Source organism: Enhydra lutris, unplaced genomic scaffold, assembly GCF_002288905.1.
Source record: "Enhydra lutris kenyoni isolate GAN:26980312 unplaced genomic scaffold, ASM228890v2 scaffoldscaffold11, whole genome shotgun sequence".
In the NCBI taxonomy this organism is placed as follows: Eukaryota; Metazoa; Chordata; class Mammalia; order Carnivora; family Mustelidae; genus Enhydra; species Enhydra lutris.
In genome coordinates, this window is record NW_019154095.1 from 9,405,958 (window position 1) to 9,412,381 (window position 6,424).

Below are 6,424 nucleotides of genomic sequence, written 5' to 3' on the forward strand. Positions count from 1 at the left end.
CTGCAAATTTGGACTCTTGTCAAATATTCCTTGTTAAACTAACTCAGTGCATCTATGCTAGATCCACTTACATGAGACCTGCTAAATTTACTCTAACAAACTGAACATCTGTAACTCACGGTTGAGATTCATTATGGAGCAATCCTTAACTTATGTGTAACCTGAAATTAATGAGATGCAGCTGAAGGTTTCCCAGGTCTGATGGCTTGCTTTAATTAAGACTGTCTGAACCCATGGAGCCTCGTTTCTTACATCAGGGCAGGCATGCTGATGAATGTGTCTGGGCGACATCAGCCATCCAGAACTGCACTATGCATGCTATGTTGCCTGATTCATTCCCTCCTTCAGAGCTAACTTGGTGCTGGCCAAATGTATCTTGTAAATTTGATTTGGTTTAAAGCCAAAACCACTGGTTCTAGCCAAGCAGATCAGGCATTGAAGGAAGACTGTAGAATTATGGACTGATTGAGCAACATCATTCCCTTATTTTATAGCAATCCATTGGAAAACATATTAGAAAAAATTTAAGTCATTCACATGAATATTAACCATGCTAAAGGGTCAAGGGGCCACCTATACAAAACGTGTGTAAGTCTGACATGGAAAACAATTCAAAAAATTAAAGACTCCAGTCATGAAGGATGGATGACACCATGAGGTGTAAGTGGCCTGCAGCACTTGCTTGGAGTTGAGATGAGTTTGCCCTTGAACCCCAAACCTTTCCTCAATGGCTTAACAGGAAGTAACGGTGCCACTAAAGTGGAGAATGGAGTACATAGGCTACCTGGTATAGACAGATGGCTACGTGCACACACACAGAGGGCGCACTGTCTGGACACCTGGGTGAAGTTTTAGTCTGGTGTGATAACTAACGTCCTTTATATCAGGGGTATTGAAGAGGAACAAGATGGGGAAATGAGAGACTAACATATTTTGCAGGGATTTATATATATGTATATTTCTAGACAATTTTTTTCAAAAAATGGATTAAAGACAGGAAATAAGTTTTAAATAAATGGATAAATTTTGCTGTTTAGGGGTATTCATTTAAATCCCAGTTAAGCACCAAGCTTTTTGAATGACATGAAAAATGTTCTGATTTTTTTTTTAATAGACAAAAGTTGCAAATAACTAAGTCAACTTTATAAAAGAAGCCAAAAATGAGAAGATTCACTCTAACATATGTAAATATTTTGTACAGAGCCTTAATGGTTTTAAAATACTATTAAGCCAAGAAAAGATAACAAACCATAAGAGTGGTCAGAAATGGACATAACTATTTTATGTCCATTTACAAGTCATATTTTTTATGATTACATTTATAAATCTTTAAATGTTATAAATATAAAAGTTGTTAGATCATCAGTGGAGAAAAATAAGGGAATTATGAGAATTGGATCACTATGTGGAGATAAATGAAGTGAGACTTCTTTTATCACTTCAAATTGTTTTGTTTTTCTCCTGTGCCTACTTAAGTTTTATTTTTTTTAAAAATTTTTATTTATTTATTTGACAGAGAGATCACAAGTAGGCAGAGAAGCAGGCAGAGGGAGAAGGGGAAGCAGGATCCCTGCTGAGCAGAGAGCCCAATGTGGGGCTCGATCCCAGGACCCTGAGATCATGACCTGAGCCAAAGGCAGAGGCTTAACCCACTGAGCCACCCAGGTGCCCTTTAAATAAGTTTAAAAAAATACATATCTCACTACGCATTTTGTTTGTATTAAATGTTTTTACACTAAGTTTAAATATTTAAAAATAACATGTTTATATCTCAGAAATTTTTTTTATAAATATTTCACTTTAAACTGACATTGATTTGTCACTTTTTCTAAATGTATCATTAACATAAATATTATTTATTTAATATGCACTTTTACACAGTTAGAAAAAAAACACAAAACATTTAATAATACCTTTGGAGAATCGTCGGCAATTATTTGAACAATTTGCAAGCCACGTGATAAAAGGCAAACAGTAATCCAAAGTGTTTTTAATGATGTATCAAGCTACCAACTTGATTTGATCCTTTCAACTTCTGCGAAAGCAAATAACTGGAAACCATTTCACATACAAGTGACTTAAAAGTTAATCATAAAAGTCATTCACTTTGGCAATTTCTCTGACAATGATTAAGTTCGGGTTGTTTATGTTTCTTTTTCTTTTAAAAAATATATATACATATATATATGTGACTATGTATTTATGACTGGACACATGACAGATTCTCATTTTCCACAGTACTTATGTTCTATAAAGTTGCTGTGAACACTGAATTAGCAATTACAGAACCACTGCTTCTAGGGTGAATACAAGGTCAGTTTCCTGCAAACCTCTGGCAACAACATTTTCATCAACTTATCCACATAAAACCTTATTTTATGTGTGTCTGTTTAAGATACCTTATTTAACATTTCTTAAAATTAATTAATTAATTGCATTCTCTTTGAGTGATGAAGCCAGAGATTTGGGAGGTCATTTTCACTGTACAGTTGTTTTGTCAATGTCTTTGTGAGATGAGCAACTCTCAGCATGGAAAATCTGCTCTTGCACATATTCCTGTTTCTGTGTAGTACTCATCAGGTCATCCCCCCAACCTCCAGCAGAACTCCTGACCTGCAGAACTGACCTCACCTGCTAAGGCTGTTCGGCCATATTACTTTTTGAAATATGCAAACCAGCCAACATCAGCAGGGAAGTGTTTAACGTATTCCTGACCGTGGCTAATGTGACCATAAATTGTTTTGTTTTCAGCCTCACAACAATGCTGTCCACTATACATTATCAGTTATCTCATGAATCCACAACTTTAGTCTTTTTCCATAGTTTCATTACACACTATAGGTGTTATTTCAGCAATTTCGAGAGAGGCCTTGTGTACAGGTCAGCAAATTTCCTCTTCCTTTCCCTGGATGTATTACAGTATTCATTTATTAACACTGAACTGCGGCCAGTAGCACTAGGACTTATGCCTTAGTTAAAGTCCATTATTTTGGAGCTGAGAAATCAAGGCTCAGATAGGGTCAGTTAATTTTCTAGGGTCACAAAGCAAGTAAGCGAGACAACTAGAGACCACAGCTAAATACACTCTGGAAAATACAGAAAGTTATATTCATAATTATGGTTTTATAGTTTAACGTATGACCAATAAAGTTATGTATCCTATTAATATGTATATTTATATGTGTAACATTATTATGTATTTTATAGGTATTATATATTATTTAAACAATGGCAGTAGTGTTTAATGGTATTTAGGACTATTTTATAACAGGGTATCCTTCACATATAACATAATACAAATAAAATACATATTTATAATGCATGTATTATACATTGTTATGGGGGTATAAGTTACTTTCTCCATAAGGCACATCATGACCTCCTTGTTCTTAAAAACACTGGACAGAGCTTTAGCACTAAACTTATGAGACTCTTGAAACAGCAAAATCACAAAAAAAAAGTATAAATATGTGAAAAGCATGGCACTCTGTATACTGGGGAAGAGACACTGATTTATAGTCTGAGAGCTGAAACAAGAAGGCGGAGTGTCACCTTGTTCAGCCTCAGCTGGGAATGTGGTCACGGAGTGATTCAAATTTCTAATGTTCTGCCCATGTCCACGAATTATTTCAAAATACAGCAACTACTGATTTTGGGGGTTACAAATTATAAATTTTGTGTAATAGGCAAACTTACAAATAGGAAATCCATGAATAAGGAACATGAAGCAAATGTATGTGTATTTATTTTATAGATTAATGTCTTTGAATTTTGTTAAAGGAGGTGGCAAGAGTATTTGCCAAAACAATTTACGGTGGTTTCCTTTAGGATGTATGTTTTTAACAACAGTTTAGGAATAATTGAGCTAAAATAGATTTTTAGATTTATTATACTGCTGACTTTGCTTTATAACACATGGGAATTTAAAATATACTAATGGATGAAACTGCTCCATAATGAATGACGAATAAAACACTGAAACCAAAATGAAACCAGAATGATGCGTTGGATGTCTCAAGGCCTTATGAAGTCATAAATACAATTAATCCTATTCTTTGCATAAAAACCCATTTTTTTTTTAAATGGGAGGTGGAAGGGAATGAGTGAGCAATAAAGAAGAAAGCAAGTACGAAGGCAGATGGATGGGAAGATGATGAAGATGATCAGAAAACAGATACATAGGGCTGCCTTGGTGGCTCAGTGGGTTAAGCCTCTGCCTTCAGCTCAGGTCATGATCTCAGGGTCCTGGGATCGAGTCCCACATCAGGCTCTCTGCTAGGCAGGGAGCCTGCTTCCTCCTCTCTCTCTCTCTCTCTCTCCTCTTGTGATCTCTCTCTGTCAAATAAATAAAATATCAAAAAAAAAAAAGAAAACAGATACATAAACACACAGTCAACAGATAGCAATGAGGAAAATACTTGAATATTAACAAAGGCTAACAGTAATTATTGCAAAAGTACTAGAGTAAATGTCCTTCATTCTCCCTCTTATTTTCCTACATTTAGTGGGAATATATTTTTATTTTTTATTTATTTGTATTTAATTTTTTAAAGATTTATTTGAGAGAGAGACAGAGAGAGAGCATGAGTGCACATACAAGCAGGGAGTAGGACAGAGAGAGAGAGGAGAGATTTTCAGGAAGATTCTGTGCTAAGTACCCAGAGGCCAAAAAGGGGCTCAGTCTCATGATGCTGAGATCATGACCTGAGCCGAAACCAGGAGTCAGATGCAAAACCACCTAAGCCACCCAGGCTCCTCTCTGCCAAGTTTCTAAAAAACAAGGAAGCAGCCATGAAGCCCACGGGCAAGGATATTGGAAGTTCTTCTTTACTAAGACAAATGTTAATGTCAACTAAGATGGATTAATTGAAATATAATCTACAAATTTCCCACCGATGTGCAGTTTACAGCAATTCAGACCAAATAACCTCATAGCTGTACAACTGTTTTTGGTTTTGTTTGCAGCGAGCAGAACCAAGGCTCAGAGTTCAAGTGAATTATCAAGTCACACTGCTAACAGGTGGGAGCGCTGAAGACTGAAGCTAATTCCATTCGATAACATGCAAGAAGTTTTTTTTTTTTTTTTTAAGATTTTATTTATTTATTTGACAGGCAGAGATCACAAGTAGGCAGAGAGGCAGGCAGAGAGAGAGAGAGAGAGGTGGAAGCAGACTCCCTGCTGAGCAGAGAGCCCAATGCGGGGCTCGATTCCAGGACCCTGAGACCATGACCTGAGCCGAAGGCAGAGACTTTAACCCACTGAGCCACCCAGGTGCCCCGTTGTTTTTTTTTTTTTTTTTAATAATTTAAAACTTATGACTAATAAAGTTATATAAAATATTACTGAAGGGCAGGGCTCCTGGGTGGCTCAGTCCTTAAGTGACTGCCTTAGGCTCAGGTCATGATCCTGGGATCCTGAGATCAAGCCCCACATCTGGCTTCCTGCTCAGCAGGAAGCCTGCTTCTCTGTCTCCCACTCCCCCGACTTGTGTCTCTCTCTCATAGTCTCTCTGTGTCTCTGTGTATACTAAAATATATATTTTAGTAAAAAAATATTACTAAAGGGTATTTTATGGGCAGGGTGCTTTGATTTAATTATTTAATTCTTATATTGTCCACCTATGTTTTAAGGCATTATTATTCCCATTTTACAGTAGAGAAAATTTACAAAGAACTTAATTTGTTCAAGTTTGCACAAACATCAGTGGTAGAACCTCAGTAATATTCATTCTGATTATTCTTCAAAACTTCAGAAATTTTATAAAAATATATGAAGACTGGGCCCACAGGATTTCCAAATACACAGCATACCCACTTTGTGTCTCTGAACCATAATATGGTTACTTTTTCATAATTAACCAGTTTTATAAATCTTTAGGTCATCTACATATAGGTTTGCACAGGTTTTAATTTTTTCTTTTTAGTTTTAAATGCAAATATTAATGAAAATAGTTTACTAATCCTACATTAGACCTCTGGAAATGGAGCCAGAAAAATATTTATGAAGTGTAAAATTGAAATTTAAAAAATATACAACTAATCTCTGAATATTCCAGCATGTAAGTTGAAAACAATTCAAATAAAGTGATGACACCTTTTCTAATTTTATTGTCAAAATATCTTTAATATATGTGTTAGTGCTAACAAATCCTTTTCACTGATTATTTTCACCTATTTCATTTACAAGTTAAAACAAAGAATCATGGAAAAATTAATACTGAAGATAGATTAAGGAAAGCTAAAAAAAAATCTATTGAGATTTTGAATTGTGGAACTTTTAAATATTCTTCTCTAACTCTGGTAGGTAAGAATTATGAAGATATGATATGATGCACTTCATGTATTTAATATTTCCTAAGAAAACCCCCAAAGTAGAAAACAGCTCAGTTGCCATAAGTTTCACTTGTATTTTAGACTACCTTGC

At 35.4% G+C, this 6,424-nt stretch overlaps 1 pseudogene; it reads left to right on the plus strand.

Moving 5' to 3' along the window:
• Nucleotides 1-693: 693 nt before the first annotated feature.
• LOC111144631 lies at nt 694-927 on the plus strand (annotated as a pseudogene).
• Nucleotides 928-6,424: the final 5,497 nt, after the last annotated feature.